Below are 12,053 nucleotides of genomic sequence, written 5' to 3' on the forward strand. Positions count from 1 at the left end.
GGACAGGTTTCTCCAGCACTTTCATTATCTTCATGGCCCTTCTGTAGACTGTCTCTAGTCTCTCTGTCTTTTTTTAAATTGTGGGGACTAGAACCGGACACAGTACTCCAGGTGTGGCCTGACAAACATTGAGTAGAGTGGGGTGGGTGATCACATCTCTGTCTCTGCTAGTAATACCCCTGCAGATGCAGCCCAGGATCCGATTTGCCTTCGGTGCTGCAGCTGACTGCTGCCTGATGTTCAGCTTGTTGCTCACCAGGACCCCCAGATACCTTTCAGCAAGGCTGCTCCCACAAATCTGAGCCTGGACTGGGCTCTTTGGATAATTTGTTCCAGGTGCAGGACCTTGTACTTTTCTTTGTTAAACTTCATACTGTTCTTGCTAGCCCACTCTTCCAGCCTGTCCAGGTGTGTGTAAGAGATGCACATCGTACATGCATTGCACAAATACACAAGTGTTTCTTTGCGCATGCTGGATAAAATCTGTTCTGCTTATCTGGGAGAAGATAAACTTCCTTCACCACTTGAAAATTCATAGGAACAGAGTTTTGTGCTTTGTAAGTTTTATCCACCCATGGCAAACTATTAATTACTGGATTGTTGTAGAGGTAATTTATATAACTTTTCTGGTCACTAGGTGGAGATAGGCAACCACAATGAGGACAGCTTTCCCTGCATTTTGTACTATGAAAGGAAAGAGATTATTCTGTGCTGATTTGGACAGCAGGGAGTGTATTTTATCATTAGAAATACTATTTTGGTACCAGGTTGCTTGAGGATAGGATGACACTTGCATTTGCCAATCCATAGCTTTGTATCAAAGCAAACTTTTTCACTGGAATCTGTTTTTAATCAAAAATATAGTTTGGGCATAAATTAATCTGATGTACATTTTATTGTCAGTAATACACTGCTGAATTTAGACAAGGAGGAACATTATTTAGATCATGCATAATATGTGTGCGTGTGTGTGTGCAGAAATTACTTTACTAGATGACCTAATTAAAAAAGAGGAACTTGAAAACATTCATTTGATGTCTACTATACCATGGAACCAAATACAGAATGTACTATGTACCCCCTCGTACTGGCAATTATGAAATGCAAAACTGTATGCTTCACACTGTGTTTGTATATTCCCTGTGTATTGCATCTATGTCGGTACACAAGAAATAAAAATGCAAACAGCCTTTCAGCACCAGCTTTTGGAAATTGCTCACTTAAAGCCACTTACAGTTACGGGCTCTCTTCAGTAAGATCCCTCTTCATCTTTAAGCTGAAGTTGCTGCTTCCTGTTGCTTAGTTTATAAAAGAGGATTCATTTCTAGGAACAATTTGTAAACACTCGGAGACAGAACAATCCTGTACCTTCAGGTACTGAAGGCAGCTACAAAGCTGTGCTTTAGGCTGAGACTCCTCCATGCGGACGTGCATAGCTGCGACAATGAAAGCAGGCTGGGTGCTGAAGCTGGTCAGTTGTTACCTGCCAGGCAGAGGGGAGTACAGTGCTGCATCCTGAGCTTCCTGGGAGGTACCAGGTTTTATTTTTCTAATTTTATTGATGAAACTAGTTTCTAGGCCTCTCTTTAGCAGAAATGATGAGTTAATAAACATCCTGACCTTCCAGAAGCAGTGATGAATGCATCCAGGCAGTCTAGGTATGTACAATTACCATATGCTGACTATAAATGGAGTTAAACAGGGCTGTGCATTGGCTGCAAGATTATTGAGAGCAAGGTTTGAACTACTGATCAGCAGTGCTTTTAAATACAATACTGGCATCTTTGTGTTGTGTCATACAGACCATTTGCCCCCACCTGGGGAGGTCTCCCCCCCTAAAGAGTTAAATCTGGCTGGTACTGCTAGAAGCTGGTGGGAAGAGCTGAAGGGAAATTTGTTGGCGAATGGGAGAGAAGACAGTGGCATATAAGAAGAACTGCTGTGCTAGGTGAAACTACACAGCAGCTTAGCTAGGTAGTTTGTCTGTGCCCTGTGTGTGCGTATGTGTGTGTAATAACATACTTTGGACAAGGTTACAACTATAGGACTGAGATACACCTATAATTCCTCTTGAATGTGATCCAATCTGACAATCTGTGAGGGTCCCGACTGAAAGTTTGTATCCACAAGTGTGTTTATCCTCCATTGATTCAAGCACTGGAGGTTTTTTTGTTGTTTTTTTTTTTTTAATTATTATTATTTGGTTCTCTTTTTTTTTTAATCCTTTTAGCCTTCACAGCATCCTGTGGCAATGAAGTTCATGGTTCGTTTATTGCTGTATGGAGAAATACTGGTTTTTTTCTGATTATCCTTCAGTTCTCATGTTGTGAGAAGTAAATTTTTTTTCCCTATTCACCTCCTCCACCTCATCCATTATTTCTTATGCCTCGGTCATATTGTTCTTATGGCATGTGCATCGCTATGGGGACTGAGGACTAGAGATGACTGGAATGTGGGAAATGTGGAAAGATGGAGAAAGCATCATCATCAGGGTTCACTCACAAAGTTTGGAAAAGGGATTTAATTAAAATCACTCTCATTGGCCACCTGAGAGGTGTTGCCCATTGTAGGTGCTCGTGCTCTGTATTCTGAAGGACATTAAGTTGCTTTCTGATTTCTTATGGGGTATAAAGTACTCTGCTGTCAGGCTGAATCAGTTTCTGTAGATATTAATGAAACAGTGCTGCTCAAATTGTTAACAAACTTTTTTACCAAGATCAAGACCTTTAGTAGTGGGTCTGTAGGTTGCTGGTGCAGAGCAACCTGTGCGCAGTGCTCAGAGATTTTCTGAACTGTCACAGAGAAGATTTGCCTGCTTTTCCTCCTACATGTGAGGCTCCTCTCAAACTCTAATATGGTTTCACAGAGATACAGATGTTTCTTACCAAATTTTCCATCTGCAATGTCAGCAACATGAACCCAAGTGGCAGTGAAGGAGACTTAAGGGCCTCCTTCTGCTCCCTTGTTGCCAGGATATCTGAAGAATTTATCTCAACAGGTAGCACTAGCCACTTAGGGTCCTTTAAGAAGCACTAAAGGTTGCACATTTCCTCTCTTTGTGTTTCTCCTTGAATTTTTTAGCCATTTTGGTTTTCCTGGACTTTTGTTTGCTGGCCCAGCAGAACCATTTGGACTGGGCGTTGCATTGCTTTCCTCTCTATGTAAGATGCTTGGTTCTTTTTAGTTTGGTCTAGACCTGTGCTTCCATTCTGACACACACACAAGTGTATGCTTTAGACCCAAGCTACGCATTTTCATTTGGCTAAGGAGGAATGTGGAGTCTCAGGTATCCTGGTTCAAAGTGAGTTTCTTGAATAGCCTTTACTCAAGTGGTGTTTATAAAAAGTAGCCTGCTCCTTCCTTTTCTTCTCCAGCTTTTGTTAGGCCTGTCTCTGACTCCTGTTTTACCATTTTTGTTCTGTCTGCACTCCTGACTTTGCCTTCCCTCATCTTTGTGTAAGTGGGGTAGGATATTTCCGTCCACACAGAACTGGGCTACAGCAAAACTGCATTCATTCTGCTAGGATGCCATTGCTTAGTAGGAGCTGTGAGAGGAATGACAAACATACTTGGTGTAAAAGACAGTCCCAAGAATTTGGCTTTCAGATGTTTTATCAATTATAGTGCACATACAAGACTTCATTCACAATGCTGAAACAGTACACATGCTGGAGCAATACATACTTGTCTAGCTTTTGGGAATTGGAGTCTAACCAGAGACAACTCAAAACTAAGGTTTTTTTTAAAGATTAAAAAAAAAGTTTTTCTTGCAAGTAAGTTGGAAGGACAGGACACTTCCAATAGGACTTAATTTGCTCTAAAGAACGTAGTGCTACAAACTATCAACAGCTACACTGATGATGACTCTATTGAAATGTAAATTAGCTCATTATTAATCGCTATGAGCTTTGAATTTAAGTGTTTAATGACAAAAATGGCCCATATATGAGAGTACAAGAAGAATGGATTCCATAATTACTTTCACTAAGCCAGTCGCTCTCTGCAGAGCTAGCTGAGGGCCTCACTGGCAGGTGTTCTCAGGGAAAGGTCCTGCAAAAAGCTGTGAGAACCTGTAAAGTATCTAGTGCATTATGTATGCTTGAAAACTCTCTCCCAGGAAGTATTTTTGTTGCTACTGATGGTTTCTAGACTAATTCAAGAAAGGTCTCCAAAGAGGAAAGCCTTTGCAGGCCTTGCTTGGTGGGGTTTAACATCAGCAGAAGCCAGCTAGTGCATCTTCATTGATTTTGATGAGCTTGTGCAGAATTTGTAGCAAGGCTGGCCTTTCCCATGTAAAACCAGCATGGGATTAGAGAAGCAGTGTCAATAACATATCTATGTGCTGTTATGACCTCTTTTAAATTCTGCCCTCATAATCCACGTATGCTCCATTTGTGTGGTGCAGATCCAAATGTCCTTTTTAGTTTCAGTATTAAAATAGTAGAGGCATTTTATTTCTTTAAGTAACACAGAAGTCACGCTTACAACATTGGTGCTACTGCCCTGCTGTTGTTAGTGCCAAAGTCTGCCAAATGCTTCTGTGAGTATGTGAGCATGTGCCTGTGAATTGGGAGCTGTTATGTCGCGTGGCATAACACGGACTGTGTCGATGTATGGTTTTCAACTTTAGTTTGTCCTCTTAAATACCACCCTTTCCTTCTCTATTATTAAATAAATTAACAAGCGGAGTGGATCAAAAACCTTTTGACCTGCTCTTCTTGCAAGAACAGTCTTTAGACCTGCCCTGTGGGCAATTTCTAAACTTTTTCCCTGTTCACCAGTTTTGTGCTGAGGCCGGCGTGTGTGACAGCCATGGCTTCAGATTCAGTGTAGCCCACACGAGAGGCAGGTGGGGAGCAGTTATCCTCCAGTGCTGCTGAACTTCTCATGATCTGCTGAAATCTATGGCAGCAAGTTTTGTAGTCACTTTTCTTTTCAGGATGTCTTGTTCCTTATTGTTCAGGTTTTCTTCAAATCTGGAATTGTCAGACAACTCTTTAAGATACTGTTAGAATGTCTTGAAACTAAGAATTGACTTTTTCCAGCTAAAAAAATGTGCTGTGATCTTTAGCACCTTCTGCATCTGGTGCTGGGGTTTGATTAGCTGCTGTCATGTCTCCTTCCTCATATTCTTGAAGCCTGTGACAAAATATTTGCAAGCCTTCTGCTATTCCACCATTCAAATATTTAAGAAAATACTGCGTAGAGTCAAACCAGGATAGCCTTTAAGGCTCCTTTTGAAGAGCTTAATCCACTCGAACAGTAAATAGTGTTTAACTGGTCCTAAAAAATTCTTTTGTTTAGTTGTGCGGTTACCCTATGATGCTTTTTGTTCCCTGTATTTTCTAAGTTATTTAAGAAACTGTAATCTGGAATTATGCAAAAGCATAGCTAGTACCAGAATGTATCCCATGCACTCCTTCATTTTTACCTGACAGGCTACACACGCTTCTCTGAAGAGTCAGCTTTTTAATCAAAGCTTTAGGTTAAGGACTGAAAAATTAACAAATAGATTCATTAAAAGATTTCACACGTAATTTTTTTTAATGAAAATTGTTTTTTCTCTGTTTTATTACAAATGAAGCAGATCTTTAACAAGAAACTTTTCCCCCTTTCTGTTGTCTGCAATTGCTATTGTTTTCCCCTTCTTTTTCTCCCTTCCTGCACTCTAGTTCATTACATGAGGTGTGTCTGGTATGAAGGGACACCAGGGAGAAAGCTAGAGAGAGAAAGGACATTTTAAAAATGGAAAAAAATAATCTTGCTTTCTGTCAAAATAGTATGTGAAGAAAAAAAACCCAACACATTGAAATACTTGCATTTCCTTGAATATGTTTTAAATTAAACATTTATCTTTTTAGTAACTCTTTTTTGCCTTACTGGGTCGTTACTGCTTTACTAAGCATTTCTTTCTTGCCAGGACCCAGCACTTTCAATCCAAATTAGCTCAATCCCAACCTCTTCTGCTTCTGCTGCTGCTTTTCTTCATACCTCAGTAGTTATTCTCAGTCATCCCTGGCTGACAGTTTGCTTACATATTAGCATTTCAGTTTCACCTGTGCTTGTTAAAGCATCAAAAGGCTCTTTGCCCTGTTCAGATCACTTGGCAACTTCTGTGTATAGACCTGCGCCTATTTTGTATGTCAGATTTAGAATATTCAAGACTATTTTGTTACTCGTTCTTCTGGTTTTCTGTTTCTTAAATGTTATAGAAATTCTCTTAGGTAGGGATGTTGACATTTTTGAGCTGATGCATTAAATGTCAGCATCTGCAATTATTTAATTGTTTGGGGTTTTTTTCCTAATTGCCTGATGCTTTTACCAAATGGCTCCATATTCTGCCCTCACAGTAGCAGCTGTGCTGTTGACCTTATTCTTGTTTGGATAGATTTTAGTTTTGCTTTTGGTGTTTTCTGTAAAATTCCACTTTTGTGGAGTCTGCTGTTTATCTTCTGATATTTATGTGTATTTCTGCTCCTTTGAGGGCATATGTTCTTCCTTTAGGGCCCAATTAACATTTTTCCTTGAACTATACATTTGCCTATGAACACTGCCGTATCTAGATTTTTGTATACCATTTCATTTTCCTGTTTTTATTAATGTATCCAAAAGCATTAGTGACCTGTTTGGTTTCTGAAAGAGAAGTCTTAGACTCTAAATGAAAAATGCAGACTTTGTTAGTGATAGTACACTCTGTGTACCTCGAGCTGTGTCTCTCTAGTGTCTGCATTAGAGCTCAGATCTCTTGAACTCCAATTCCTGGATTTTCTGCTGAAACGCTAGATGAGCTAAGATAGATGTTTTATTCTTCCTGTGCCTCAGTTCCTCTATGTGCAAAATCTGGGAAAAACAGCTGCTGTTTTGCATTTGTATCCAAGACATGCAGAAAATATTCTGAACTAAATATTCTAAACTAGTATAATTTTTTTTTGACTGTAGGAACCACTTCTATTGCTCATCTTTTTTGTGACTTCTTACCTTGCACAATAAACATTTCCTCTCTGGAATGCATGGTTCCTAGTGCCCCTTTCACTGATTTTTAGCAGTTTCTTCCCTGTCATTGCTGTTGTGGGTTTTGAAATGCCTTGTATATATTAAGCGTACAGCCTTCAAAACCAGTAGATTTTTCTCACTTATTTTCCATTTTATTGCTTCTGTGCATCTACTGTACCCTCAGAAATGCTGACAATCAAAAATGCTGTTGCATTTTTTCTGGTTCTCAGTAGCATTCCTTGTAATGTAAAGCTGACTGGAGAGGAGAAAGGAGATGCATGAGACAGGGTAAGAAGAAATTATATTTTCTTCTTAAAAGCATGAGTTTCACAACTGCCATGTTTGTTTCTTCCATTCTCCATGTAGCCAGGGACTCTTTCATTATAATCAAGTCTGGGTCTTTTTTCATGGCCCTTTGAAACAGGTGGAGAAGTTTGGTGTCATCTGTGTGCTTAAGAGCTGTGTTCAACATGGAGAAGGCAGAAGACTGGAAAACCCCACTGGACAAGTGACATTTTTGCTCACCAAATGGAGGTTCTTGTCTATCAGCAGTTTAATTCAGAATTATAACGCATCATGAGGGTACGTATCAATAGGACCTAGGAAATTCTGCAGTTATGAGATATATTTTTTGTCATCAACATGTGAACCGCAGAACATACAGCTTGTTAAACCTTTAATGACATTTTACAGATAAAGGGGGGACCAGGCCTCAAGGAGAAAATAAATAAAATTAGAAAGACAATACAATTTAAAATATTAATAAGCAATAAAGGGGAGAGGTAAACAGAGTGTGTAGTAGATAAGCTGGCTGTGTTTACATCCAGTGCACGTGACCTACCTCAGATCTCCACCATTTTTGTCCTTGGCAACCAACTGTCAAATAATCCACTGCTTCCACTGAAAAATGTCTGATTTCATGTTTATTGGCATACAGAGGAAAGATCTCCACACTTATTTGTAAATATTTAATCTCCTTTTTTATTTATAAATCTTTGAAGTGCATGCAGTAAGAAAAATACATTTATTTCTATATGGGAAGGAAAATGGAATATTTAAACAGAATGGTACCTGCATTTGAAAAGAAAAATCTGAAGCATCTATCTGTTTAAGCATATACTTAATAAATAAATGTACAGAGCATATTATCAGTGCATATTGAGGTGAGTGGGGAGTTCCTGAGAAAGTAATTACTTTGTCATATCCTATGGAGTATTACCCAATTTACCAGCATTAATAATTCTCCTTATGAGTCATTTTATACTTATGACCTCTCGGCTATTCATATTATATAAAAACTTTGCATAAAAAGGAAAAAGAGAAAAGAGCACTCTGCTGGTTCAATAAAATAAATGCCAGTTAGAAAACTTGTATCAACACCATAGTCAATAATATAACCAATGTAAGCTTATTTCTTTCTTTGATCTTGAAAAAAAGAATTAATGAAATAGTGATAAAACCTCAAAGTGAATAATGTCATTCTCTGTCATATCAAACAATTTTTCAATGGAAAAATGTATTCCAATTAATTTTAGCTTGTAGTTTTGAGGTTACTTTTTTCATCTGTTGTGTCTGAGTCTGTGCGCATTCACACATGCCTTTGTAGGTACAGAGGTGATGGGCAGTGGGGTTTTTGGCCCCAGGGATTAAGCCTTTCTATAGTCTTGCTGTTGTCGGTGTTTGGGAGGGGGAAAAAAAAAGCATAGCAGAGGGAATTTCAGACAGAGTCAGCCTGTTGTCTTCTGCGATTCTTGTGCTTTGCAGAACTGGTCATTGAGCTTTAGCATCAAACATAAATTTCTGAAGCTTCTTCCTTATCGCAAATGATTCACACAGTGACATAATGGAATACAAATTAGATTTCCCTTTGAATAAGTGATACAAGTCTGGCTTGGGACAATGTTTTTTAACTTCATTTTCAGAGGAAGCCTCTTGAATGCAAGTTGATAACCTTTATGAGTTTACAAGTGCATCAGCTGTGTCTAATTTGTAGTTACAGTATTTTAAGACTTTTCCCATAATGTGGGTATGTGTGCATGGATTTACAAAAGCATTTTGGGAGGGTTTTGTTAGTCAGCTATGCAATAACTAAGGCTTCAGAAGATCATCTATAAGCCAAACCACCGTATTTTTGAAAACTTTTATGGTTTACTTTCTTTTCCCATTTCTAACCAGATATAGTGATGGGTTATTATGGTTTTTGGCTTTTTGGCATATTTCTGTTGACTTGAAGTACAAGTATAAAAAACAATCACTGCCCCAAAGTCAATAAAACAAGAAAGAGAAGGATTTTATAGTGCAAATTGATGCATTTAGTAATTAATAGCAATAATTTTTGGGGTAGTTTTGAGACTAAATATTGAAAGTGTCAGTGGGAGCTTTGACTGTATTAAACAATCCCAGCATGAATGTAAGTCATGAGTATAATGAAGGTCTGTGAAGGCAAGCATGAGCCTAAATATATCAGATAAGATATTTCTAGTAGGATGAAGTACTGGCCTCTTTTTATTCCTAGAGGTCTTCTAGTACTGGGGCTGCAGGGACTGCAACTGCTATTGCATTTTCTCCCTATTGCCTACCAGCCAATAGTAAATGCAGTGCTCCACTGATGCTTTCCCCTGATTTTTTACTACCACATCAGCTCAACACTGTATTTGTCATGAACATTCCTCATTTGGCAAGCATGTAGTGATGACCAGATAGACTGAGCCATGAACCCTTTTATATACATTTAACAATTCCTTATGCACTGTAGTTTGTATTGTGTCATATGGCAAACACTCTGAAAATCTCTTTTTGAAAATCATTTTTGCTTGGTCAGTTCTTTATTTGTACACTAAGTATACATGCTGGCTGCAGTCATTAACAGCACTGTGTTCAGTCCATGGTATGAACCCTTTAAGACACTAACTGACACTTCTTAATCTGAACATTCTCAGCACTGAGTACTCAGGAGTCCTCCCCAACCCTTTTTTAGTCCTTTTATGGACTAGACACCCAACTCATTAATCTGTTATTTAGCTACTTATTAGTCACACTCTCAAATACCCCACACCACCATACCACTGACGGACAAGTGAAATACTTAGGCTTCCAATTTTTCATGCTTGTATGGTAATACTTTAACCTGTAATTGAAATTATCAGTGTCGGTGTGTATGATAGCAGTAAAACTACATTGGACTGCTATTTGTGGTTCTGGTCACCCATGTACATGACCTTTATTTGGAAAAATGTGGAGAAAAGAGAGTTTCTAAGACCATAAAGAACACGGTAACCCCCTATAAAAACAGACCAAAAAAAGTCTTCATCTTTTTGTTACGAATTGAGAATGGGTTAATAATTGTTATATCTGTCTTGCTTACACAGTGTACAAACACAATGTGTGCATTTTTAAAAGCTCCATAGCTGGATATCAATAGGGGCAAAAAATGAAATACTCTGGAAGCGTTTGATTATGACCTAATTCCATTGTGGAAAATGAATTTCTTGGTTAAGTAATGTTTGCTAACATGACCCATAATACTCATTAAACAAAAAAGTTTGAAATTTCTTATCTTTGCAAAGCTGTACCAAGGTAAGAAAAATCAACATTTATTTCAATTAACATAAACTTGGCTATATTTAAAATAGATTTTATTTTTTAAAAGGGGGAAAATACTAAGTATTTCCAGCTGGTATTTTCCCACAGTTATTAACAATTAAGCAAACCAAAATTAAATACGACTTATTTTATACACATAATCCACATCCAATGGAAGCTCCAGTGATGTACTGAGAATAAAAAATTATTATTGTCCCACACTGGCATTTGAGTCAAGTTCTGAATTCTTCTTGAACTTTTGAAGCAGCTTTGTATTTTTATGTTTCACTGAAAGAGCAACAAGGCTGCTAATGGATATGTATGAAATGTGGGACCCAGGACCTGAGTGCGTGCCTTGGCCACATCCTGATCCTACATTGGGCTGAGGGCATATTACACACCAGTCATCTTCCATGTCCTGTTTTTTGTGGACAGGAAAACTGGGTCTAAATGTACTCTGAGAAGGGCTGCAGGGAGTATTTCATTGCTTACTGCAGTGCAGGCTCCAAGCTAATGCCTGTGCATCTTATGTCCAGCAATGGAATTGTGGCTGCAAGAATTTCATGTGCAGGTGCCTCTGACCTGGCAGGAAGATAGGATCTACAGGAAAAGCTTTCAGACAAATTTCAGCTTGAAAGCTGAGGTGCTCTACACTCATATTTGTGTTCAAACAGTGGAAGGAATGTATCTCAGGCTGATTTACAGGACGTGGTTCAGGCAGACGTGCCAGATGGTTGGAATCTGAGGGCTGATGGTCTGCTATCCGTAAGGCCTGAGTTCTGCTTAATCTTCCACTTTCTACAGCCAAGATGAAGTTGGTTGGATGACTAATCTCAGGTTATGTTAAAATGTTTGGATGTTGGCTGTGGCAGTTCAGGAGTGGATAGCTTGCTCTCTCAGCCATCTCTGCTTTGGGAATAGCAACCTTTAGAAAAGGACCATAAATTGAAGACAGCACCTGCTTCAGCTGTTCTGTCTAAATGGATCTTCATCCTCGAGTCAATGCTGACAGACAGGTTTCCTAGGCAGCCTGATGTGGAAAATTTGGAGGATGCTGAGGTCTTTCCTTTTGAATGCGCAAATTCCAGATTGATCTCTCCCCCTTACTTTCTTTTCATGCAGTTTTCAGCTAAAAACTACTAAAATCCAAGCCATCAAATATTTTAGCAAATTCTAATTTTTTTAATGGTTTTAACTGGACATGTGTGTAGTTTTGTCTTTAATCCTTGTCCCACAACATTCACAGCTTGCTTGTTTAATTTCTATAATGTGCATATCTAGTCACATATGACAAGGAGATTAATCCAATATCTGAATTTTTAGTTTGCCTGGTTTTCTAACTTAAGTTTAGCCATCTTGTTTGTCTTTTTGCCTGGTGAACAGGCTTATGCAAACTGTAATTCTCTAAATTCTTCTGAATGTCCTTAAAATATTTGCAGTGAAAAACAGTCATGGAGCTTCTCCGTGCTGAAATTATA

General features: G+C 38.6%; 1 long non-coding RNA gene across 1 annotated transcript in view; it reads left to right on the forward strand.

Moving 5' to 3' along the window:
* Positions 1-12,053, forward strand: part of LOC130158197 (uncharacterized) — a 144,354-nt gene that overhangs the window by 11,788 nt on the left and 120,513 nt on the right. The gene's annotated exons all lie outside the window — the stretch shown is intronic.

The sequence above is a fragment of the Falco biarmicus genome, chromosome 1 (assembly GCF_023638135.1).
Source record: "Falco biarmicus isolate bFalBia1 chromosome 1, bFalBia1.pri, whole genome shotgun sequence".
Lineage (NCBI taxonomy): Eukaryota > Metazoa > Chordata > Aves > Falconiformes > Falconidae > Falco > Falco biarmicus.